Source organism: Pongo abelii, chromosome 2 (genome assembly GCF_028885655.2).
Source record: "Pongo abelii isolate AG06213 chromosome 2, NHGRI_mPonAbe1-v2.0_pri, whole genome shotgun sequence".
NCBI classification, from domain to species: domain Eukaryota; kingdom Metazoa; phylum Chordata; class Mammalia; order Primates; family Hominidae; genus Pongo; species Pongo abelii.
In genome coordinates this window covers 66,858,190-66,884,867 of record NC_085928.1, presented here as the reverse complement: position 1 = coordinate 66,884,867, position 26,678 = coordinate 66,858,190, and the positions used below count along the sequence as shown (strand labels likewise).

General features: G+C 40.1%; 1 pseudogene; it reads left to right on the top strand.

Annotated features, from left to right (window-relative positions):
- The first annotated feature begins 444 nt into the window (after positions 1 to 444).
- Positions 445 to 26,678, top strand: part of LOC100447404 (FANCD2 pseudogene 2) — a 30,296-nt pseudogene continuing 4,062 nt past the window's right edge.

Below are 26,678 nucleotides of genomic sequence, written 5' to 3'. Positions count from 1 at the left end.
TCTGGACTCTCTATTCTGTTCCATTGATTTATATTTCTGTCCCCCAACCAGTACTACACCATCTAGATTAATGGAGATTTATAATATCTTAAAATTGAATAGTCTTAAAATTGGTATTCCTTCTATTTTATTCTTTTTCAAAATTGTTTTGTATTCATGTTCCTTTGCCTTTCCCATATTTCATTTTATTTTAATGATGTTATAAATTTTTTATTCATTTTATTTTTTTAGAGATGAGGTCTTGCTCTGTTGCTTAGGCTGGAATGCAGAGGTGTGATCGTAGCTCACAGCAATCTCGAACTCCAGGGCTGAAGTGATCCTCTTGCTTCAGCCTCCCGCCGCCCCCGCCTTTTTTTTTTTTTTTTTTTAAGGAATCAGCTTGTATATATTATCAATAATCCCTCTGAGATTTTTACTGGAATAATGTTAAATCTATAGACAAATATGAAGAGAATTGACTTCTTTACTATGTTGGGTCTTCTAATCCATAAAGATGGTATATCAGTCTCTCCATCTATTTAGATTTCTTTTGAAGTTGCTTTATTTTAACACTTTAAATCCCTCCCTCCACTTTCTTCTTGTTTGCCTGATTTCTGACAAGATATCAGCTATAATTTTATCCTTGTTCCTCTATAGTTAGGCATTCTCCCACCCACTCCCCAGCTTCTTTCAAGAGTTTTCTGTCATTGGATTGTTGTCTGTCATTAGTTTTGGAAGATTCTCAGCCATTATTATAATACTTCAAATATTTCTTCTTCATCTCTTTTTCTTCTTCTCTCTTTATTCTTCTAGAACTTTAATTGTTTTACTTCGCTGATATATTTCTTCTTCACACATACACACACAGTTTAAAATCTAAGCCAGATATAAAATGTATAACTCACAATAATTTTCTAAGTAAATTTTTTTAATTTACAAAAATAGAAACAAAAATTTTTAAGACACATGATTCTATTTACACGACATTTTAGAAAAGTCTATTACATGACTATAAAGGGACAGATGTCAGCTTTTTGGTTTGCCAGAAATGGTGGTTACGTAACTGTATAAATTTGCCAAAACTTATTGAGAGACATACCTATAAATAATACATTTTATTGTATATAAATTATGTCGATAAACTTAATGTTTTCAAAATATCAGTTATTAAAATGATGTGCACATGCCAGGCATGATGGTTCACACCTGTAATCCCAGCACTTTGGGAATCCAAGGCACTTTGGGAAGCCGAGGCAGGTGGATCTCTTGAGGCCAGGAGTTCGAGACCAGCATGGCCGACATGGTGAAACCCCATCTGTACTAAAAATACAAACATTAGCCAGGCATGGTGGCACACATCTGTAGTCCCAGCTACTCAGGAGTCTGAGGCATGAGAATCTCTTGAGCCTGAGAGGCGGAGGTTGCAGTGAGCCGAGATCATGCCACTGAGCTTCGGGAGAAGTTGGATCTGCAACATTATGTTTTGCCATCACGGTTGCAGGCTTCCTAAGTAAAGTTGAAAAGTAAAGGACGAGCAAGGTAAAGAGTTCATGGATAATTGCCACCCTTTTCCTCACATAGGATGTCACAATTCTCTGACATCCCACAGTCAGAGTTGGAGCTTAATACTTACAACTACAAATAATGGTACTATTATGACACTTACATCTAGTATTGTATAGTGTTTTAAATTACATATATGTATGTGAGTATGTAGGTGTTTATGTATTTTCTTAGCCATTCAGATCAATCCCAGACAGACTACAGTGCAAGTTTATTAGCCATCTTATACGTGAGGTTGTCATTTGCTCCAGGGTACATGGCTACTAAGCAGAAACTCCGATCTTGTAAGTTCTTTTCTGATAGGTAGAAGAGTAACTTTTTCCTCTCTGCTACTTGTAGTTCCTCAGGAAATCAAGAAAGCAGCGTCAGAGCTGTATTATTCTCCTCTTTGATGTAATAAAGTCAGCTATTAGATATGAGAAAACCATTTCAGAAGCCTGGATTAAGGTGAGATCTTTGGAACTTTGATTATCAAGGAGGAAATCAGTGGCAATTAGTGACAGATGTATAACTAAGATAGATTGAAATAAAAATCTCAAAAGTCATTCAAGTGGAAATGATAGCTGATGGTTGCCATATGGACACATTGGCTCTTAGATGAGATAACAGGGCATGCTGAATAACGTGTTTTGCTGATGTGTCGTAATATTTTTGTGACTCTCTCTTGTTTTTTCAGGCAATTGAAAACACTGCCTCAGTGTCTGAACACAAGGTAATGTTCATGTACTATGCATTTTCACTATTGCAGACTTAAAAGTAATGACATTGGCTAGCTTGCCTTCCCACTTTCTTTCTTTCCCCTCCCTCCAGTCACTCTTTTCTCTCTTCTGTAGTTGCTCTAATAAACATTAGCTGTCTGGGGAAGATAATCTGAGGTGGCGACTGGCCAGATAGCCTGCCCCTACTCACTCTGGCTATAAAATAAGCCTACAGTATCCACAAGGGGAAATACTAACAGTATAAACAAGCACATCAAGATGCAGTCAAAGAAGCCAAGTCCCCAGTGATGAGATGAAGAAAATAACCACCTAAGTCTCAGGTCCCTATATCTGCCTAATTGCCCCTCCTTCCACCCAGCACCACTGTCAAGATAATGGCATTCCATGTTTTACTTTACTTTGCCCATGTAGACCTGACTGGAGTAAATCAGTCTGTCCATACTTTGCCCATGTAGACCTGACTGGAGTAAATCAGTCTGTCCACTGTCAAGGCAGTGGTACTGGATCTTATGTCTCTATTAATTCTAGAAATATCTTCCATCAAAAAGCCAGATGATTGGCTGGGCGCGGTGGCTCATGCCTATAATCCCAGCACTTTGGGAGGCTGAGGCAGGCGGATTGTCTGAGGTCAGGAGTTTGAGACCAGCCTGGCCAATGTAGCAAAACCCCGTCTCTACTAAAAATACAAAAAAAAAATTAGCCTGGCTTGGTGGCACACGCCACTGCACTCCAGCCTGGGTGACAGTGCAAAAGATAAAAAGCCAGATGATTGAGTTCCTTAGGTGCTGATTGGTTGCCTTTAAAGATTTTTCTTTGGTTGGAATCTGTTTTGTGGGATTTTTGTTAGTTGTGTTAGCTAATTTTTGGATGACTATCTTAAAAGCTTTCATGATGCTGAATAAAGCAATGAAAATTCATATTTTTTTGTGGTGAAAAATATCAAAGTACTCCAACACACTGTTTTTGGTTTTGGATAAACATAAATTTACCACCTTGGCTGCCTGCATGCCTATTTTTACATATTTGTAATCATTGTATAAATATAGTTTGTATTATTTTTTCTCTTAACATTTTTTTCTCCATGTGCTTCTGCATTGTCTTCATTGTTATCTTTAATGACTGTATTCTGGTCTAATGACTCTCAATTTTGGTGTCCTAAGGAGTGGGGCATTCAGTTAAGAGAAGTAGTAAAATTTGTTTTGTTTTTTTCTTTTTTGTCCTGCTTACCTGTTTTTTTGTTTTTTTTTTTTTTTGACAAGAGAAAACCACAGGTGAATATTTATGCAAACACAGGCTAAGAAAATCACTTTTTTAAATATAAAAGAAAGAAATTATGTTAGAGAATGTTGATGAATATGATCATATAAAATTTATGGTTACAAATATGAGTTGAATTGACCAATTTGCTTCTTGGAAAATATGAAAATTTGAATGCTTCTTGAAAGCACTAGAAGAAGGTCTGTTCAATGATCTATTTTTTAAAGTGAATTCCCAGGATAAAAGGGATATACTTTTTTTTTTATTATTATACTTTAAGTTCTAGGGTACATGTGCACAACGTGCTGGTTTGATACATAGCTATACATGTGCCATTTTGGTTTCCTGCATCCATTAACTCGTCATTTACATTAGGTATTTCTCCTAATGCTATCTCTCCCCCAGCCCCCTACCCCCTGACAGGCCCCGGTGTGTGATGTTCCCCGTCCTGTGTCCTAGTGTTCTCATTGTTTAATTCTCACCTATGAGTGAGAACATGCGGTGTTTGGTTTTCTGTCCTTGCGATAGTTTGCTGAGAATGATGGATTCCAGCTTCATCCATGTCCTTACAAAGGACACGAACTCATCCCCTTTTATGGCTTCATAGTACTCCATGGTATATATGTGCCACATTTTCTTAATCTAGTCTATCGCTGATGGACATTTGGGTCGGTTCCAAGTCTTTGCTATTGTGAATAGTGCCGCAATAAACATATGAGTGCATGTGTCTTTATAGAAGCATGATTTATAATCCTTTAGGTATATACCCAGTAATGGGATCCCTGGGTCAAATGGTATTTCTAGTTCTAGATCCTTGAGGAATCACCACACTGTCTTCCACAATGGTTGAACTAATTTACACTCCCACCAACAGTGTAAAAGCATTCCTATTTCTCTACATCCTCTCTAGCACCTGTTGTTTCCTGACTTTTTAATGATTGCCATTCTAACTGGCATGAGATGGTATCTCATTGTGGTTTTGATTTGCATTTCCCTGATGACCAGTGATGATGAGCATTTTTTCATGTGTCTGTCGGCTGCATAAATATCTTCTTTTGAGAAGTGTCTGTTCATATCCTTTGCCCATTTTTTGATGGGGTTGTTTGTTTTTTTCTTGTAAATTTGTTTGAGTTCTTTGTAGATTCTGGATATTAGCCCTTTGTCAGATGGGTAGATTGCAAAAATTTTCTCCCATTCTGTAGGTTGCCTGTTCACTCTGATGGTAGTTTCTTTTCCCGTGTGGAAGCTCTTTAGTTTAATTACATCCCATTTGTCAATTTTGGCTTTTGTTGCCATTGCTTATGGCATTTCAGTCATGAAGTCCTTGCCCATGCCTATGTCCTGAATGCTATTGCCTAGGTTTTCTTCTAGGGTTTTTATGGTTTTAGATCTAACATTTAAGTCTTTAATCCAACTTGAATTAATTTTTGTATAAGGTGTAAGGAAGGGATCCAGTTTCAGCTTTCTACATATGGCTAGCCAGATTTCAAGCACCATTTATTAAATGGGGAATCCTTTCCCCATTTCTTGTTTTTCTCAGGTTTGTCAAAGATCAGATGGCTGTAGATGTGTGGTGTTACTTCCGAGGCCTCTGTTCTGTTCCATTGGTCTATATCTCTGTTTTGGTACCAGTACCATGCTGTTTTGTTTACTGTAGGCTTGCAATGTAGTTTGAAGTCAGGTAGCATGATGCCTCTAGCTTTGTTCTTTTGGCTTAGGATTGTCTTGGCAATGTGGGCTCCTTTTTGGTTCCATATGAACTTTAAAGCAGTTTTTTCCAATTCTGTGAAGAAAGTCATTGGTAGCTTGATGGGGATGGCATTGAATCTGTAAATTTCCTTGGGCAGTATGGCCATTTTCACGACATTGCTTCTTCCTGTCCGTGAGCATGGAATGTTCTTCCATTTGTTTGTGTCCTCTTTTATTTCATTGAGCAATGGTTTGTCGTTCTCCTTGAAGAGGTCCTTCACATCCCTTGTAAGTTGGATTCCTAGGTATTTTACTCTCTTTGTAGCAGTTGTGAATGGGAGTTCACTCATGATTTGGCTCTCTGTTTGTCTGTTATTGGTCTATAGGAATGCTTGGGATTTTTGCACATTGATTTTGTATCCTGAGATTTTGCTGAAGTTGCTTATCAACTTAAGGAGATTTTGGGCTGAGACGATGGGGTTTTCTAGATATACAATCATGTCATCTGCAAACAGGGACAATTTGACTTCCTCTTTTCCTAATTGAATACCCTTTTTTTCTTTCTCTTGCCTGATTGCCCTGGCCAGAACTTCCAATACTATGTTGAATAGGAGTGGTGAGAGAGGGCATCCCTGTCTTGTGCCAGTTTTCAAAGGGAATGCTTCCAGTTTTTGCCCATTCAGTATGATATTGGCTGTGGGTTTGTCATAAATAGCTCTTATTATTTTGAGATACGTTCCATCAATACCTAGTTTATTGAGAGTTTTTAGCATGAAGGGCTGTTGAATTTTGTCAAAGACCTTTTCTGGATCTATTGAGATAATCATGTGGTTTTTGTCATTAGTTCTGTTTATGTGATGGATTATGTTTATTGATTTGCATATGTTGAACCAGCCTTGCATCCCAGGGATGAAGGTGACTTGATCTTGGTGGATAAGCTTTTTGATGTGCTGCTGGATTCAGTTTGCCAGTATTTTATTGAGGATTTTTGCATCGATGTTCATCAGGAATATTGGTCTAAAATTCTCTTTTTTGGTTGTGTCTCTGCCAGGCTTTGGTATTAGGATGATGTTGGCCTCATAAAATGAATTAGGGAAGATTCCCTCTTTTTCTATTGATTGGAATAGTTTCAGAAGGAATGGTACCAGCTCCTCCTTGTACCTCTGGTAGAATTTGGCTGTGAATCCGTCTGGTCCTGGACTTTTTTTGGTAGGTAGGCTATTAATTATTGCCTCAATTTCAGAGCCTGTTACTGGTCTATTCAGAGATTCAACTTCACCCTGGTTTAGTCTTGGGAGGGTGTATGTGTCCAGGAATTTATCCATTTCTTCTAGATTTTCTAGTTTATTTGCGTAGAGGTGTTTGTAGTATTCTCTGATGGTAGTTTGTATTTCTGTGGGATCGGTGGTGATATCCCCTTTACCATTTTTTATTGCATCTATTTGATTCTTCTCTCTTTTCTTCTTTATTAGTCTTGCTAGCAGTCTATCAAATTTGTTAGTCTTTTCAAAATTCCAGCTCCTGGATTCATTGATTTTTTTGAAGAGTTTTTTGTGTCTCTATCTCCTTCAGTTCTTCCCTGATCTTAGTTATTTCTTGCCTCCTGCTAGCTTTTGAATGTGTTTGCTCTTGCTTCTCTAGTTCTTTTAATTGTGATATTAGGGTGTCAATTTTAGACCTTTCCTGCTTTCTCTTGTGGGCATTTAGTGCTATAAGTGTCCCTCTACACACTGCTTTAAATGTGTCCCAGAGATTCTGGTACATTGTGTCTTTGTTCTCATTGGTTGCAAAGAACATCTTTATTTCTGCCTTCATTTCGTTATTTACCCAGTAGTCATTCAGGAGCAGGTTGTTCAGTTTCCATGTAGTTGAGCAGTTTTGAATGAGTTTCTTAATCCCGAGTTCTAATTTGATTGCACTGTGGTCTGAGAGACAGTTTGTTGTGATTTCTGTTCTTTTACATTTGCTGAGGAGTGTTTTACTACCAATTGTGTGGTCAATTTTGGAATAAGTGCTATGTGGTGCTGAGAAGAATGTATATTCTGTTGATTTTGGGGTGGAGAGTTCTGTAGATGTCTATTAGGTCCACTTGGTGCAGAACTGAGTTCAAGTCCTGGATATCCTTGTTAACTTTCTGTCTCGTTGATCTGTCTAATGTTGACAGTGGGGTGTTAAAGTCTCCCGTTATTATTTTATGGGAGTCTACATCTCTTTGTAGGTCTCTAAGGACTTGCTTTATGAATCTGGGTGCTCCTGTATTGGGTGCATATATATTTAGGATAGTTAGCTCTTCTTGTTGAATTGATCCCTTTACCATTATGCAATGGCCTTCTGTGTCTCTTTTGATCTTTGTTGGTTTAAAGTCTACTTTATCAGAGACTAGGATTGCAACCCCTGCTTTTTTTTGTTTTCCATTTGCCTGGTAGATCTTCCTCCATCCCTTTATTTTGAGCCTATGTGTGTCTCTGCACGTGAGATGGGTCTCCTGAATACAGTACACTGATGGGTCTTGACTCTTTATCCAATTTGCCAGTCTGTGTCTTTTAATTGGGGCATTTAGCCCATTTACATTTAAGGTTAATATTGTTATGTGTGAATTTGATCCTGTCATTATGATGTTAGCTGGTTATTTTGCCCATTAATTGATGCAGTTTCTTCCTATCATGGATGGTCTTTACAATTTGGCATATTTTTGCAGTGGCTGATACCAGTTGTTCCTTTCCAAGTTTAGTGCTTCCTTCAGGAGCCCTTGTAAGGCAGGCCTGGTGGTGACAAAATCTCTCAGGATTTGCTTGTCTGTAAAGGATTGTATTTCTCCTTCACTTATGAAGCTTAGTTTGGCTGGATGTGAAATTCTGGGTTGAAAATTCTTTTCTTTAAGAATGTTGAATATTGGCCCCCACTCTCTTCTGGCTTATAGAGTTTCTGCTGAGAGATCCGCTGTTAGTCTGATGGGCTTCCCTTTGTGGGAACCTGACCTCTGGCTGCCCTTAACGTTTTTTCCTTCATTTCAACCTTGGTGAATCTGACAATTATGTGTCTTGGGGTTATTCTTCTGAAGGAGTATTTTTGTGGCGTTCTCTATATTTCCTGAATTTGAATGTTGGCCTGCCTTGCTAGGTTGTGGAAGTTCTCCTGGATAATATCCTGAAGAGTGTTTTCCAACTTGGTTTCATTCTCCCTGTCACTTTCAGGTACACCAATCAGACGTAGATTTGGTCTTTTCACATAGTCCCATATTTCTTAGAGGCTTTGTTCATTTCTTTTTACTCTGTTTTCTCTAGTCTTGTCTTCTCGCTTTATTTCATTAATTTGATCTTCAATCACTGATACCCTTTCTTCCACTTGATCGCGTCAGCTATTGAAGCTTATGCATGTGTCACGAAATTCTCATGCCATGGTTTTCAGCTCCCTCTGGTCATTTAAGGTCTTCTCTACACTGTTTATTCTAGTTAGCAATTCATCTAACCTTTTTTCAAGGTTTTTAGCTTCCTTTGGATGGGTTCGAACATCCTCCTTTAGCTCGGAGAAGTTTGTTATTACCAACCTTCTGAAGCCTACTTCTGTCAACTCGTCAAAGTCACTCTCCATCCTGCTTTGTTCCGTTGCTGGTGAGGAGCTGAGATCCTTTGGAGGAGAAGAGGCACTCTGGATTTTAGAATTTTCAGCTTTTCTGCTTTGGTTTCTCCCCATCTTTGTGGTTTTATCTACCTTTGGTCTTTGATGTTGGTGACCTACAGATGGGGTTTTTGTGTAGATGTCCTTTTTGTTGACGTTGATGCTATTCCTTTCTGTTTGTTAGCTTTCCGTCTAACAGTCAGGTCCCTCAGCTGCGGGTCTGTTGGAGTTTCCTGGAGGTCCACTCCAGACCCTGTTTGCCTGGTTATCACTAGTGGAGGCTGCAGAACAGCAAATATTGCTGCCTGATCCTTCCTCTGGAAGCTTCGCCCCAGAGGGGCACCCAGCTATATGAGATGTCTGTTGGCCCCTACTGGGAGATGTCTCCCAGTTAGGCTACACAGGGGTCAGGGACTTACTTGAGGAGGCAGTTTGTCTGTTCTCAGAGCTCATATGCCATGCTGGGAGAACCACTGCTCTCTTCAGAGCTGTCAGACAGGGACGTTTAAGTCTGCAGAAGTTGTCTGCTGCCTTTTGTTCAGCTATGCCCTGCCCACAGAGGTGGAGACTATAGAGGCCTACGCCTTGCTGAGCTGTGGTGGGCTCCACCCAGTTCAAGCTTCTCAGCTGCTTTACCTACTTAAGCCTCAGCAATAGCGGACACCCCTCCCCCAGCCCAGCTGCCACCTTGCTGGTCAATCTCAGACTGCTGCATTAGCAGTGAGCAAGGCTCCGTGGGCATGGGACCTGCTGAGCCAGGCCCAGGAGAGAATCTCTTTGTCTGCCGGTTGCTAAGACCTTGGGAAAAGCACAGTATTTGGTTGTGAGTTTCCTCATATTCCAGGTACAGTTTGTCACGGCTTCCCTTGGCTATAAAGGGAAATCCCCCGACCCCCTGTGCTTCCTGGGTGAGGCAATGCCCCACCCTGCTTTGGCTCGCCCTCCGTGGGCTGCACCCACTGTCCAACTAGTCCCAATGAGATGAACCAGGTACCTCAGCTGGAAATGCAGAAATCACCCGTCTTCTGTGTCAATCATGCTGGGAGCTGCAGACCGGAGCTGTTCCTATTCAGCCATTTTGGATAAAAGGCCCTGCTTGCCTTTTTAACTGTTTTTGTTTGTTTGTTTGTTTTTGTTTTTTTTTCCTAGAAGCATAGACTCAAGTTGCCCTGAATATACTCCCAACGTTTTCTCTTTTTTTTGTTTTGTTTTGTTTTTTAAGAGACCAGGTCTTGCACTGTCACCCAAGTTGGAGTGCAGTGGCAGCACCATAGCTCACCAGCAGCCTCTGCTTCAGTGGGTTCAGCCACTGGGTTCAGTGGCAGCACCAGCAGCCTCAGACTCCTGGGTTCAAGTGATCCTCCCACCTCAATCTTCAGAGTAGCTGGGACTGCAGGCAAGCACCACCAGGGCTGGCTAATTCTATTTATTTTTATTTTTTTCTGAGACAGAATTTTGCCCTTTCGCTCAGGCTGGAGTGAAGTGGCACAATCTCAGCTCACTGCAACCTCTGCCCCCTGGTTTGAAGTAATTCTCCTGCCTCAGCCTCCCTCGTAGCTGGGATTGTAGGTGCCCACCACCACGCCAAGCTAATTTTTGTATTCTTAGTAGAGACAGGATTTCACCATGTTGGCCAGGCTGGTCTCGAATTCCTGACCTCAGGTGATCCACCTGCCTCGGCCTCTCAAAGTGCTAGGATTACAGGTGTGAGCCACCACACCCAGCCAATTCTTTTATTTTTTATAGAGGTGAGGTCTTGCTGTGTTTCCCAGGCTGGTCTCAAATTTTTAGCTTCAAGTGATCCTCCTGCTTGGACCTCCCAAAGTGCTGGGATTATAGCATAAGCCACTGCACCCAGTCCTCATATTTTTCTTTTTTAAACGTAGATAAACAAGCTAATTGTGGAGAAAAACCTGCAAGGAATCTACAGATGTAAAAAATACAGTTTTTCTCCATTCTCTGTCCCATTCCTCAGGGATAATCATCCTTCCAAATTTTTTCTGTTCATATACAAGCTATAATTATGCACAAGTACAGGTATACTCTTATGCCTACACATATGTATGTTTATATATTGTTTTTACAAAAGCAGAATCTTAACTATGATTATGGGTGGTGGTGGTGGTGTTTAAAGAGACAGGGTCTTACTCTGTCACCAGGCTGGAGTGTCACAATCATAGCTCACTGTTGCCTCCTGACCTCCACCGCGCCCAGCCTTGTTTTGTTTTTCAAGAGACCAGGTCTTGCTCTTTCACCCAAGCTGGAGTGCAGTGGCATAATCATAGCTCACTGTTGCCTCCACCTCCTGGGCTCAAGTGATCCTCCATCCTCAGCCTCGCAAAGCAGTGGGATTATAGGCATGAGCCACCATGCCAAGCCTGATTATCCCTTTGCAGGTTGCTGTTTTTTCCACTTCATGTCAGGAATGTCTTTTCTCTGTCAAAAAATACAGTATGGCTCAGCAGACCCTAACCTTTTTGGCACCAGGGACTGGTTTCATGGAAGAGAGTTTTTCCACAGATCGTGTCAGGGCACGATTTCAGGATGAAACTGTTCCACCTTAGATCATCAGGCACTATTTAGATTCTCATAAGGAATGTGCAGCCTAGATCCTGTGCATGTGCAGTTCACAATAGGGTTCACACTCCCGTGAGAATCTAATGCAGCCGCTAATCTGACAGGAGGCGGATCTCAGGTGGTAATGACCACTTGACCACCCCTCACCTCCTGCTGTGCAGCTTGATTCCTAGCAGACCACGGACTCCGTGGTCCAGGGGTTGGGGACACCTGGTCTACCTTTTTCTTTTCTTTTTTTAATTTTGTAATTAAAAATTCTTTTTTAGACAGAGTCTTACTGTGTCACCCAAGCTGGAGTGCAATGGCATGATCTCGGCTCACTGCAACCTCCACCTCCCGGGGTTCAAGTGATTCACCTGCCTCAGCCTCCCGAGTAGCTGGGATTACAGGCACCTGCCACCATGACCAGCTAATTTTTTGTGTGTATTTTTAGTAGAAATGGGGTTTCACCATGTTGACCAGGCTAGTCTTGAACTCCTGACCTCAGGTGATATGCCCACGTCAGCCTCCCAAAGTGCTGGGATTACAGACATGAGCCACCATGCCCAGCATGGCTTATTCTTTTTGATGACTGTGTAATATTCCAAAATCTAAAATTACTCCATCATAATTTATTGAACCTTTCCCATATCGATGGGCATTTATAGTCTTTCCAACTTTTTACAAAGTAATTTCCCTAATAACAGTGAAAATATATACTGGAGTTAGCAAGTGATTGAATCTTTCTTTTAATAAATGTGAAGATGTTCAAAGTTACTTCTGTAATAGTATCACTTTCATGTATATTGCAATGTATTCTTAAGAGATACCAGTGGCTAATAGTTGTGGCACTTTATTTCTCTGAAAAATATTTCTGGGTTTTGTGAAAAGTGTAGATAAGCCTAAGGGAGTATGTGGGACAAATGAGTATCATCCGTCCTGTGTTTTAATGGGGAAAAGCTGCTGTTTCATTGTAGCAAATGTACTGATTGGTTAACTTTTTCTATTATTGCATATTTATTGACAATAGGTTTTTGACCTGGTGATGCTTTTCATCATCTATAGCACCAATACCCAGACAAAGAAGTACATTGAAAGGATGCTAAGAAATAAGATTCAATCAGGCTGCATTCAAGAACAGCTGCTCCAGAGTACATTCTCTGTTCATTATTTATTAAGTGTCAGAGATTACTGATCTTTAATGTAAAAAGGAAAGCTTTACAGCTCCCATGTAAAATTTCATCTTGTTTCAGTCCATTGTTCAAATCCATTGAGATTTTCAAATTTTATTTTTGCATTAATTATTTTAATTGTCTATCTCAACGCAGTTTGCAACTTTGACAAACTGACCATCCATATCCTATTCTAAGTAGCTTGTAAAAACCTTGAGGGGAATAGGACCAGCCTGTAGAAACTAGTAGAAACATAAATATGAACCTATTTGAACTATCACTCTTTGGCCATTCAAAACTGTGGACTTCAGGTGATAATTCCTCTGGAAATGTAAGTTATTCAAACTCAAATTTTATAAGCTGGGAATAGTGTTTTGCTGGCTGAACGTTCAGGATATTAACAGTATAGAACTTAGAAAACTGGATGGGCCAGTGGTTTGGGGTTTGGTTTAGCAGCTAATGAGAAAACCTTGTTGGGTCTTAAATTTTATATTTAGGAATAGATTTAATATTGGTATTATTTTACCTTGCAGTTCTTTCTGTGTTTATTTCTGCCAATGATATATGTTTTGGGCTGTAATTTTCTAGAGGGCAGAAACCATATGTAATTTTTTATTGCATTTTCCCCAATAAAGCATTATACCCAGCTTAGTACTAAATATAAGATTTTTTTAAATTATGGCATCAATAAGGAAGCTATGTTTATTAACTAGTTATTTAGTCTGGGTTCATTAATGTCTATGTATATTGCATTATTGGTAGAGCATGATCACTTCTCTTCTTGATCTTCTTTTTAAAAAATCAGTTTAGTTAGCATTGAATCTCATAGATCTATTTCAAATTATAACCAAAGTGGAGCATCCCTGGGGGGTAGTGTGATTGCGTGAGGAAACTGGGATTTAGAAGATCTGGCCTCCAATCCCAAATTGAGCAGATAGGAACATAATATTAGGCTTATAATTTAACTTCTTTGAGCTTAAAGGTCAATTAATATCCAAATGTGGAATCCCATTGATCCTGAGAAAAAACTCAGAATGGTGAAGGATTATTCTGTGTAAAACAAAGATTAAGATTTCTTAAGTTAAAATGAGAGTTGGGGAGGAGAGGTCTGACATTCCAAAAGGATAAGCAACTCTTAGCTTGTGTACTAACTGTTTCCTACAGCTTCTTTTCTCTCTCTACTCTTCCCCACTCAAGGTGCTTAAGGATATGTGTTCATCCATTCTGTCGCTAGCTCAGAGTTTGCTTCACTCTGTAGACCAGAGTATAATTTCATTTGGCAGTCTCCCATACAAATATGCATTTAAGTTTTTTGACATGTACTGCCAGCAGGTATGTTGAAACACTTATTTTGGCAAGGAGGGAACAGGGGAAGGGAAAATAATCTGATGTTTATTTCTTGTTGGTTGGACCTTACTGAAGGGAAAGGAACTCTGAACTGGGTCTCAGGAAAGCTCAATTCTAGTCCCAGCCTTGATGAAATGAATAGACTTGACTGGTGGATCTAACTCTGTGTTCTGAACTCTTAAATTCTGTCTGAAATTAAGATCCAGATCCAGTTTATGTCAAAACATGAGACATGTTGTTGTTGTTGTTGTTGTTGTTGTTGAGACGGAGTTTCGCTCTTGTTGCCCAGGCTGGAGTGCAGTGGCGCAGTCTTGGCTCACTGCAACCTCTGCCTCCAGGGTTCAAGCGATTCTCCTGTCTCATCCTCCTAAGTAGCTGGGATTACAGGCACGCACCACCAGGCCCGGCTAATTTTTTGTATTTTTAGTAGAGACAGGGTTTCACCATGTTGGCCAGGCTGGTCTCGAACTCCTGACCTCAGGTGATCCACCCGCTTCAGCCTCCCAAAGTGCTGGGATTACAGGCATGAGCCATCAGGCCTGGCTGAGACACATTTTAATAGCATATATCCAGAGAGGGAGGACTGTATTTGTGGAAAACGTTTATGAAAGCAAGTAAAGAACAGTGTCTTATTTTGTATTTTTACATATATTCTTCCTATTATAACAATGTTAAAACGCATTTGAATGGAACTTTTAAAATGAAGATTTGTAAAAAAAAAATTTTTTAATTTAAAGTAGAGCAATAGTTGCAGCTGACATGAGGTAGCTGTTGCAGTTGAGAATATAATTCTGTTATGACTATGATGGAGTGACACTATAAAGGGACAATGGCATCTAAGACATTTTTGAACCCTCTTAATGTCTTAGAGACACTATCATGATCTATGTTTGCTTGGAAACATGCAAGTCTAGCCTGTACTATATAGAGAAAACCTTTAAAGCTTTTAGCCCCTTGGGTGCCATCTTTTTGAGAAATTTCAACTGATCTTGTACAACCTCAACTTAAGGGGTAAAATTTAACCCATATGGGAAAAAGAAAGAGGAAAACTATGCCAAGGAGCAAAATCAGGAGGGCTTAGGTAGTGCTCACTGATAAAATATGGGAAATAGGTCAAGACGGGATGGTAAAATTACACTGGCATATTCCTAAATCTCCTGAAGCCAGCATCAATGAAAACTAGATAATAGGTGGTGGGATTGGGTTGATTGTGATTTTAACAAAGTAGAGATTGGAGAGGCCTCAGGGGTGAATCCCTTTAGAATGGCCATCCCATATTTTGTTTTACACTGTCCTATTGACTCTCCCCTGTAGAGGAAGTGGTTGGTGCCTTAGTGGGAATGAAGCTGAAGTTGATACTGCCTTAGATGGTCCTTCTAGAGTTGGTAGTGTTAAACCCATCTGCTATGATGATGAATGCTGTCTTTGTAAAGGTATCTTATTGGCTTCTTGTACTTTAGATATTGAGTACTATAATTGGTGGGAGGAGGTGGGATGGAGGTGAAATAATGGGCAAGTAATATAAATAAAAAGTGACTATTCTATCTATGTGTTAATTGATTCAGCAAACACTTCTTTATATCTAACCCACAGACTAAGCTCTATTCTGGGTGCTGTGAATGTAAAGTATGTCCTTGCCTTTGATGTTAAAGACGAAGACACATAAGCAAGTCACTATAAATACAACATGATGAATTCTCTGGTAAAGTACTATAGATACAACAGAGCAAGAATAATTAAAGTTAGCCTGGGAAGCTGGAGAATTCTTCAAAGAGGTGATTTGAGTGATTGCTGAAGGATGGGAATGACTGACAAGAGAAAGTATGGGAAGTGCTTTCAAGGCAGAGAAGAGTTTGAGCAGAAGCAAACTGGTGCCCAAGTCAATGGTGTGACTGAGGAATGAGAAGCAAACAAGCATGACTGGAGAATAGGATATATATGGAGAGGAGTGATGGGAGGCAAGGCTGGTAAGACATAGGACAGGCCCATGTTGCAAAGAGTTTCAAATAACATGCTAAAGAGTTTCAATTTTATTTTCTGGACAATAGGGAGCTATTAGCAGTTTTTACATAGAGTTGACCTAATCTACTCGGCGTTGAGAGATAACTCAGTAGGCTATATGATGGGTGGATTGGAGACCACTGAAATGGTCTAAGGGAGTGAGAATAAGGGCCGGATTTTGGTCACGGGAATGTAGAAGAAATGATGGTTTAAGAGACAATTTGGTGTTAGAATTAACATGACTTGGTGACTGTTAATACGTGTCAATGAGAAACAGAAAAACTAGGTCCAAGTGTTTCCTCTTAGGAAACTAGATAAACAGCCGTGCCATTTTCTGAGACCAGGAGGGGAGTGCATCTTCTGTAGGAAGTATGATGAGTTCACTATGGGATAGCCACGTGTAGGTGGTTAGTGGATACTTGGAAATTCTGGTTTGGAACCCTGTGGGGCACCCTTTGGTGGAAGATTTAGTTTGGGTATTCAGAACCATATAAATGTGAGCTCAACTGAGGCAATTTTGAGGCAGAAGACCATAGAAGCTTAGAAGAGCACAGACATTTTGAGAAGGTTAAAGTTTAAGTGGCAGACGAAAGCAAATGTCCATAGAAGGAAAATGAGAAAACTAGAAGATGAATAATGTGAGCTTGAAGGATGTCACGTAGCAAAAGCCCAGGAATCAGTTTCAAGAGTGAGGGATTTATCTCCAGTGTTGGATACTGTAGAGGTTGAAGATGGAGCACAGGCTATTGGCTTTGGCAATTAGGATACTTCTGGTAACCTCTGAGAGAACAGTGTTAATTGAATTATAAGGGTGGAAGCCAGAGAGCAGTAACTTGAAGACTTGGGGAATACAGTCAATGTCGAGAAGCCTCAAGGAGGAGAGAATAAGAAAAGTAGCTTGAGAGAGAAGCTGGTTGCAAGGAAGATATTTTTTAGATGAGGAGGTTTGAGATTGCTTGTAGGCTGACAGAAAGGATTCAATAGAGAGGAAGAAATGGAAAATTTAAAAAATTAGTTAGAAGTTTACAAAGCTGTTTTATTACTTTATCTTCAGACAAACCATGAAAGGTAGTATAGCTATTATTATTGCCCTGTTACAGATGAGAAAAGCTGAGATATTTCCCAAGGTCATAAAGTAAATAGTTTCCTTGTGACTCCTTCCAGATCTGTAGAGAAAGGAGAAATAATTCATGGAGTAGAAGCTGGGGAGGGATGATATGGCAAGGAATAATAAAGACATAACTTTTTATAGAATATTGTTTTCACTGAAGAAAAGGGAAAGGTGGAGGTAAAGAACACGGAGAACTAGGAGGTGCATTAGAATGACTAAGCAGTAGATGATTAAAGCCCAGTATTGTGGTTCAGAGTGAAGAGGATAAAGAAAACTTTATCTTTCCTGATAGTTAGTTCCTAGTCGCTGATAATAAGAGATTTAGAAAGCTGTAAGAGTTTTCTCAGTTTATATCCAGCCTATCAAACCTCTGGGCTCTGAGCATAGCTTTTAGAACTTAAACTTTTAAGGGAGCTAAAAAGTTTTAGATACCTGGCTATCTATGTTGCCTCTCTTACAGGGATTTTAATTTTTTGATTCTTAAGGGAAAAAATGTTAGCTGCCAGCCTCATTGTTGGCATCATTTTTTCTGCAGGGCATTTTAGATTATCTGGATAACATATCCCCTCAGCAAATACGAAAACTCTTCAATGTTCTCAGCACACTGGCATTTAGTAAACAGAATGAAGCCAGCAGCCACATCCAGGTAAGAGGCAATATGTTGGGAAAGATTCTTTTTTTTTTTTTTGGCGGAATCTCCCTCTGTTGCCCAGGCTAGAGTGCAGTGCATGATCTCGGCTCACTGCAACCTCCGTCTCCCGGGTTGACACAATTGTCTTGCCTCAGCCTCCCGAGTAGCTGGGACTACAGGCGTGCGCCACCACACCCAGCTAATTATTTTGTATTTTTAGTAGAGAAGGGGTTTCACCATGTTAGCCAGGATGATCTCGATCTCCTGACCTCGTGATCCACCCACCTTGGCCTCCCAAAGTGTTGGGATTACAGACATGAACCACTGCACCTGGCTTTTTTTTTTTTTTTTTGTGACACGGAGTCTAGCTCTGTCACCCACACTGGAGTGCAGTGGCATGATCTCAGCTCAGTGCAACCTCTGCCTCCTGGGTTCAAGCAATTTTCCTGCCTCAGCCTCCCAAGTAGCTGGGACTACAGACACATGCCACCGCACCTAGCTAATTTTTGTATTTTTAGTATTTTGTATTTTTAAACCTCTTTACTTGAAATTTGCTGGAAAAAAATAAGCAAATGATAGATTTGCTAGTGTGTAGCAGTGGAAATGGAGTACACAGCCATAGTTCCAGCATTTTTTTTTATTCTTACCACAAACATTAAATGCCTATCCTGGGCCAGGCACTGATATATTAGATCCTCTGCCCTCAAAAAGCTTTGTCTATTAGGGAAGAGATGGGTCTGTGATCAGCTAACCATGAAACTATTCAGGTTCTGAATGCAGTGGGGACACAGAATTGCCTTGTTTCCTAAGAAACATCTCCATCTAATGTGAACTTCACGTGGGCTTGCTTTTGTTTGTGGACACCATTCGCTGAAAAAGCCAGGCTGTAATCCCAGCACTTTGGGAGGCCAAGGCAGGCGAATCACATGTGCCCAGGAGTTTGAGACCAGCCTGGGCACCATGGTGAAGCCCTGTCTCTACAAAAACATACAAAAATTAGCCAGGTGTGGTGGCACACACCTGTAATCCTAGCTACTCAGGAGACTGAGATGGGAGGATCCATTGAGCCCAGGGAGTTGAGGCTACAGTGAGCCATGATTGTGCCACTGCACTCCAGCCAGGGCAACAGAGTGAGACTCTATCTCAAAATAAATAAATAAATAAATAAATAAATAATAAAACAAAAGGAAGAGATTAGGTTGGAATCATAACTTGTAACTCGTTTGTATCTTTAGTGCTACCTTATGGCAGTAATTCATACTGGACTGTGACTTTGAACAACCAGCATATTTTTTATCTTCCCCCCCACCCCTTTCTTGGATCCCCAATCAACACATTTTTATAATTAAAAAAATTTTTAGACTAGGTAATATACATGTGTCATACAAAATTCAAAACATATAGAAGGGTATCCAGTGAAAAATAACTCTCACTTCTTCTCAGTCCTCTAGGCACCTGGTTTGTCTCCTACAGGGGCAATCACTTTATAACCTTCTGAGATGTTCTGAGAATTTACAAATTTGTATTTACCTGTAGTTTCCTTTCCCCTCTTGTTCTACATCTTACCTTCTGCATTTAGCAGTTTATTTGGCAGATTGCTTCAAATCAGTAATATAAAGCTACTTCATTATTTTATTTTTGAATTGATAAAATATACATAACCTAAAATATACCATTTAAATTGTTTTTAAGGGTACAATTTAGTAGCAGTAAGTATATTCACAATGTTATACAACTATTACCACTATCCATTTCTAGAACTTTCTGATCATCCCAAACAAACTTTGTACCCATTAGGCAATAATTTGCTATCTTCCTCTCCCGACCTCCTGATAATCACTAATCACATTCTGTCTATGGATTTGTTCATTCTAGATGCCTCATATAAATGGAATCATACAATATGTATCTTTTTGTGTCTCGTTTATTTCACTTTAGCATAATATTTTCAAGGTTCATGTATGTTGTAGCATGCATCAGAACTTTATTCCATATTACAGCTGTAATAATTCCATTCTTTGTTTTTGTTGTTGTTGTGTTTTGTTTTGTTTTGCTTTGTTGAGTCGGAGTCTCACTCTGTCACCCAGGCTGGAGTGCATTGTCGCGATCTCATCTCACTGCAACCTCTGCCTCCTGGGTTCAAGCAATTCTCTATCCTCAGCCTCCTGAGTAGCTGGGATTACAGGCATGCACCATCACGCCTAGCTAATTTTTGTATTTTTAGTAGAGATGAGGTTTCACCATGTTGGCCAGCCTGGTCTCCTGACCTCAGGTGATCTGCCTGCCTCAGCCTCCCAAAGTGCTAGGACTACAGGTGCGAGCCACTGCGCCCGGCCCCCATTCTTTGTTTATACCACATTTTGTTTATCCATTCATCCATTGATGGACACTTGAGTTGTTTCCACCTTTTGGCCATTTGAATAATGTTGCTGTGACCATTGGTTTACAAATATTTGTTTGAGTCCCTGTTTTCAGTTCTTTAGAGTATATATCTTAAGAGTGGAATTGCTGGATCATATGATGACCATATGTTTACCATTTTGAGGAACCACCAAACTGCTTTCCATAGCAGCTGCATAATTTTACATTCCCACCAACAATGTTTGTAGGTTCCAATTTCTCCATATCCTTGCCAACATTTATTTTCCATTCTTAAACAAATTTCTTTTAATTTTAATTAATTAATTTATTTCTTAATAAATAAAAAATTTTTTTTTTTAGATAGGGTCTTGCTCTGTCACCCAGGCTGCAGTGCAGTGGTGTGATCATAGTTCACTGCAGCCTCAAACTCCTGGGCTCAAGCAGTCTTCCTGCCTCGGCCTCCTGAGTACCTGGGACTACAGGTACCTGCCACGTCGCCTGGCCCTATTTTTCAATTATAATCATCCTGATGAGTACAAAGTGGTATCTCATTGTGGTTTGATTTGCATTTCCTAATGACTAATGATGTTAAGCATCTTTTCATGTACTTCTTGGCCATTTCTATATTTTTGTAGAAATGTCTATTCAAGTCCTTTACCCATTTTTTTTTTTTTTTTTTTTTTTTTTTTGAGATGGGGTCTCACTCTGTCACACACATTGGAGTACAGTGGTGTGATCTTGGCTCACTGCAACCTCCACCTCCCAGGCTTAAGCGATCCTCCCATGTTAGCCTCCTGAGTAGCTGGGACCACAGGTGTGCACCACCATACCCAGCTAATTTTTTATATTTTTGGTAGACATGAAGTTTCGTCATATTACCCAGGCTGGTCTCGAACTCTTGAGCTCAGGAGATCCACCCACCTCTGCCTCCCAAAGTGCTGGCATTACAGGCACGAGCCACTGTGCTCAGCCCTTTGCCCATTTTTAAACTGGGTTTTTGTCATTGTTGAGGTTTAGGAGTTATTTATATATTCTGGATATTAATCCCTTATCAGATATATGATTTGCAAACATTTTCTCCCATTCTATGGGTTTTCACTCCCTTGATAGTGTCCTTTGATGCACTAAAGTATTTAGTTTCAATAAAGTCAAATTTATCTACTTTTAAAAATTTTTTTATTTTTACTTTTTTTTATTATTATTATTTTTTGAGATGGAGTCTTGCTCTGTCGCCGAGGCTGGAGTGCAGTGGTGCGATCTCAGCTCACTGCAACCTCCACCTCCTGGGTTCAAGTGATTTTCCTGCCGCAGCCTCCCAAGGAGCTGGGACTATGGGTGTGTGCCACAACACCCAGCTAATTTTTGTATTTTTAGTAGAGATGGGGTTTCACCATGTTGGCCAAGATGGTCTCGATCTCTTGACCTCGTGATCTGCCTGCCTCGGCCTCCCAAAGTGCTGTGATTACAGATGTGAGCCACCGCACCTGGCCTTATCTATTTTTTTCATCTGTGGTTTTCTTTTTAATTATTTTAAGTCTTATGATCACACATAATGTTAAAATTTGTGTATATCTCCTCTACTTTAATCCTTTTAAGTTGGCAAAAGCACTATTCTCAATCACAAATACACAGCAGTTTCACAGTTTTATGTTTCTGAATGGCTCCTTTAAAGACAATTCTAAATTATAACTTAGTTTGAGTTAGATTGTAAAGAATTCAAGAGTGAAGTTTAACTTGCTACTATTTTAAAAGCATGTGACCTTATAGATCATCTATAAAATGTGAGAAGTGTTAAATAATCTTTGATATTACACATAAACCACACCAAAATGCCTTTCAATAAGTTAAAGAGACCATTTTAAATACAGGGAATTCTAATTAGATTGGCATAGTTAAGGCCAAAAATATAAACTAGACATTGCTACCTTATTTATCTTCAACCCTTGCCTTTAAGAGGCAAATGAACACAAAACACAGGTGAATCTTGCTTGGTTCTGAGACAGTGAAGGAATTTCCTCAGTATTTAAATGTATTCACATAACGAGTTATATAAATCTAAATATAAAATCAATCCCCATTAAGTTTTTTGTTTTGTTTTGTTTTGTTTTGTTTGTTTTGAGATGGGGTCTTGCTCTGTCGCCCAGGCTACAGTGCAGTGGTGCAATCTCAGCTCACTGCAAATTCTGCCTTCTGGGTTCAAGCAATTCTCCTGTCTCAGCATCCCTAGTAGCTGGGATTACAGGTGCCCGCCAGCACGACCAGCTAATTTTTGTATTTTTAGTAGAGACAGAGTTTCACCTGATGTTGGCCAGGCTGGTCCCGAACTCTTGACCTCAAGTGATCTGCCCACCTCGGCCTCCCAAAATGCTGGGATTACAGCTGTGAGCTACTGCACCTGGCCTCCATTAAGTTTTAAGATAGCACTCATCATCTTTGTGAAAAGTTGAACATTACTAAGGAAGTCTAATCTTATCTTTAGGAGGGGTAAACAGTGATAGCATTTACCGAATTGGAATTACTATTAAAATTCAAAAAAACATATTCATTTAACCACAAGCCAGTCTTAGTTTTAAATTATGACTGCCCAACAAAATATTCTGTCAGTCATTCATGATCTGAATTCCTATGTATGAGATCTATTAAAGTATGGAATACATAAAAAAGTCATGAGACATTTGTTTTGTAATAAATAAGGCAGTGGCCAATTATTACTCATTAGTAGCTTTTTTTTAGATAAGCTATCAAGTCTGCCCTTTCTGCCTTCTTAATGCTGGCAAAGATCATTTTTCTTCCAGGAATGTACTTCTCGGGATTCTCCAAATACTCCATCAGTGTATCCTCTCCCCAGGTGATGCCTTTGTTATTCTTGGCGTCTGTGTAAGAAAATCCAATGGCCCGAAGAGACCATGGAGATTAGGCCCAGTCTTGTGCTTGCCTCCCTTTTCCACCGTGTGGCACTGGGCACACTTCTGAACAAAAATCTTCTTGCCTTTCTCAACATCACCCATATTTAATTCTCTTTTTCATCGCTGGTGCCACAAAGGTTGCCACTCCAAAGCTGTACGACCCACTCTCTATCAATTTGTTTTCTTGTGTTGCTTGTCCTTTTAGTTGTCATGCTTAACATACCATTGCTGAATCCAAGGTCATGAAGGTTTTCTTTTATTTTCTTCTAAGAGAAAGTTTTAGCTCTTAAATTTAGGTCTTTGATCCACTTTGTGTTAATTTTTGTGTATAGTGTATTGTAAGGATTTAACTTCATTCTTTTGCACATGGATACCCAGTTTTTCCAGTGCCATTTGTTGAAAAGATGGTCCTTTCACAATTGAAATGATTTTGGAACCCTTGTCAAAAATCAGTTTGTCACATATATGAAGGCTTATCTTTGAACTCTGTATTCTATTTCATTTGTCTATATGTCTGTCCTTCTGTCATCACCACACTGTTTTGACTACTGTAGCTTTGTATTAATATTGAAATCAGGAAGGGTGAGCCCTCCAACTTTGTTCTTTTTCAAGGTTTTGGCAATTTGGGGTCCCTTGAAATTCCATGTGAGTTTTGGTATGGATCTTTCTATTTCTGCAAAACATGTTGTGGGACTTTGATAAGGATTGCATTGAATCACTTTGAATGGTATTTTCATCTTAACAATTCTGAGTGTCTTCCAATCCACAAAGACAATAGCTCTTTCCATTTACTTATGTATTTAAAGTTTTTCAGCAATGTTTATTTTATTTTATTTTATTTCGAGAAGTGTCTGGCTCTGTCACCCAGGCTAGAGTACAGTGATGTGATCTTGGCTCACTGTATTCTTGACTTCCCAGGCTCAGGTGATCCTCCCACCCCAGCCTTCCGAGTAGCCGGGACCACAGGCATGCACCACAATAGCTGGCTAATTTTTGTATTTTCTATAGAGATGAGGTTTTGCCATGTTACCCAGGCTGGTCTTGAACTCCTGGGTTCAAGCAATCTACCCGCCTCAGCCTCCCAAAGTGTTAGGGTGACAGGAATGAGCCACCGTGGCTAGCCTTGCCTCCATGTTTAAATCTGTACCTAAGTATTTTATTCTAATTCATTATTTTAGCTGAGCAGTCATCAACATTATAATTTTCATATCCTTATAGAAATAATAACAATTAAAGCTATTATTATTGAATGTCTATCATGTGCCAGGCACTGTTCTAGAAGTTTTTTATAATTTATCTCTAATCCTTAAAACAACTTTCTGCATTTCACAGATGTAAAAATTAAAACTTGGAGAGATGAAATGACTTGCTAAAGACACACAGGGCTGGGTGTGGTGGCTCACATCTATAATCCCAGCACTTTGGAAGGCCGAGGTGGGTAGATCACCTGAGGTCAGGAGTTCAAGACCAGCCTGGCCACCATAATGAAACCCCGTCTCTACTAAAAATACAAAATTAGCCAGGTGTGGTGCCAGGCACCTGTAATCCCAGCTACCCAGGAGGCTGAGGGAGGAGAATTGCTTGAACTCGGGAGGTGGAGGTTGCAGTGAGCCGAGATTGCGCCATTGCACTCTAGCCTGGACAATAAGAGCTAAACTCTGTCTCAAAACAAACAAACAAACAAACAAACAAAAAACAGTAAACGATAGAACCCTTTATAGTCTAGCTGTATGGCTCAATATCCGTACCTTCTTTTGCTGTGCCATTCCAGCATTTTCATCTTTCTTCATCATCTCATTGCAGGATGACATGCACTTGGTGATAAGAAAGCAGCTCTCTAGCACCGTATTCAAGTACAAACTCATTGGGATTTTTGGTGCTGTCACCATGGCTGGCAACATGGTGGCAGACAGGTACACATGGAGATTCTGATTTCTGTGGTTTAAGATCAGTTAATCTTGCCAACTAACAGTGTTACATCGCATAGACATCATTTTAACAGTAGACGTTACAACTGTAAGAGAAATGAGCAGGCCAGCCTCAGTGGCTCACACCTGTAATCCCAGCACTTTGTGAGGCTAAGGCGGGCGGGTAGCCTGAGGTCGGGAGTTTGAGACCAGCCTGATCAACATGGAGAAACCCTGTCTCTACTAAAAATACAAAATTAGCTGGGCATGGTGGTACATGCCTGTAATCCCAGCTACTCGGGAGGCTGAGGCAGGAGAATCACTTGAACCTGGGAGACGGAGGTTGGGGTGAGCCGAGATCGCACCATTGCACTCCAGCCTGGGCAACAAGAGTGAAACTCAAAAAAAAGTAAGAAAAAAGAGAAAAGAAAAATATGTATAAGATAACAATCTTTTGCTCTAATCTGTATTTTCTATGGACAAAATAAATACTCTTCTCTGCCTTCATGTACTTTTATCTTTACCCTACCCTAGGGAAGTCAGAATTCTTAAACTTATTGGAAATTGTTACAAAATATTACAAAAGTGAAATTAAAATTCTTTGTTTTTAGAAGTGGATCATCTAGTTTGACCCGAGAGAGCCAATCTGAGTGATGAGCAGTGCACACATGTGAGTTCTTCTCTAAAAATACAAAAAAAAGTTAGCCAGGCGTGGTGGTGGCCACCTGTAATCCTAGCTACTTGGGAGGCTGAGGCAGAGGATTGCTTGAACTTGGGAGGCAGAGGTTGCAGTGAGCCGAGATCATGCCACTGCACTCCAGCCTGGGCAACAAAGCAAGACTCCATCTCAAGAAAAGGCAAAAAAAAAAAAAAAAAAAGAAAAGAAAAGAAAAAGAAAAAGAAGTTTTCCTGAACTCCTATCTTTGTGGTTTTCTGATACTTGGAAACTACTGGCTTGGGTTGCATTTTTTTTTTTTTTTTTTTTGAGATCGAGTCTCAACTCTGCCACCCAGGCTGGAGTGCAGTGGTGCCTCCCGGGTTCAAGCGATTCTCCTGCCTCAGCCTTCCAAGTAGCTGGGATCACAGGCGTGCACCATCACGCCCAGCTAATTTCTGTGTTTTTATTAGAGACGGGGTTTCACCATGTAGGGGTTTTGCCATGTTGCCCAGGCTGGTCTCAAACTCCTGATCTCAGGTGATCTGCCCCCCTCAGCTTCCCAAAGCACTGGGATTACAGATGTGAGCCACCATGCCCAGGCTGGTTGCATTTATTTCTATATCCATTTAATCTCTCCAATTAAATTATAAAGTCTTAGCAAGAAAGGTATGCCATATCTATGGAATAACACTTTGGTTGAAGCATGGGGACAAATAAGTGTATAACTGGAAAGTGGGACATAAAGCTAGTTCAGGCAGGGCACGGTGGCTCACCCCTGTAATCCCAGCACTTTGGGAGGCTGAGGCAGGAGGATCACTTGAGGTAAGGAGTTTGAGACCAGCCTGGCCAACAGGGTGAAATCCCATCTCTAATGAAAGTACAAAAAAATTACCCATGCATGGTGGCAGGCACCTGTAGTCCCAGCTACTCAGGAGGCTGGGGCAAGAGAATGTATTGAATCCAGGAAGCGGAGGTTGCAGTGAGCCAAGATCACACCACTATACTCCAGCCTGGACGACAGAGCGAGACTATCTCAAAAGGAAGAAAGAAAAAGCTAGTTGAGAGAGAAAACAGAGAGCCTTGCATGTAAAGCAATATATTTTTATTTCGTTCTTTAGGCAGAGGTATTCCTTAAGGGTTTCTTAGCATGGAAATGGCAAAATCAAACTTTGCTTTAGAAAAATTAATCTGGCTGCAGTGTCT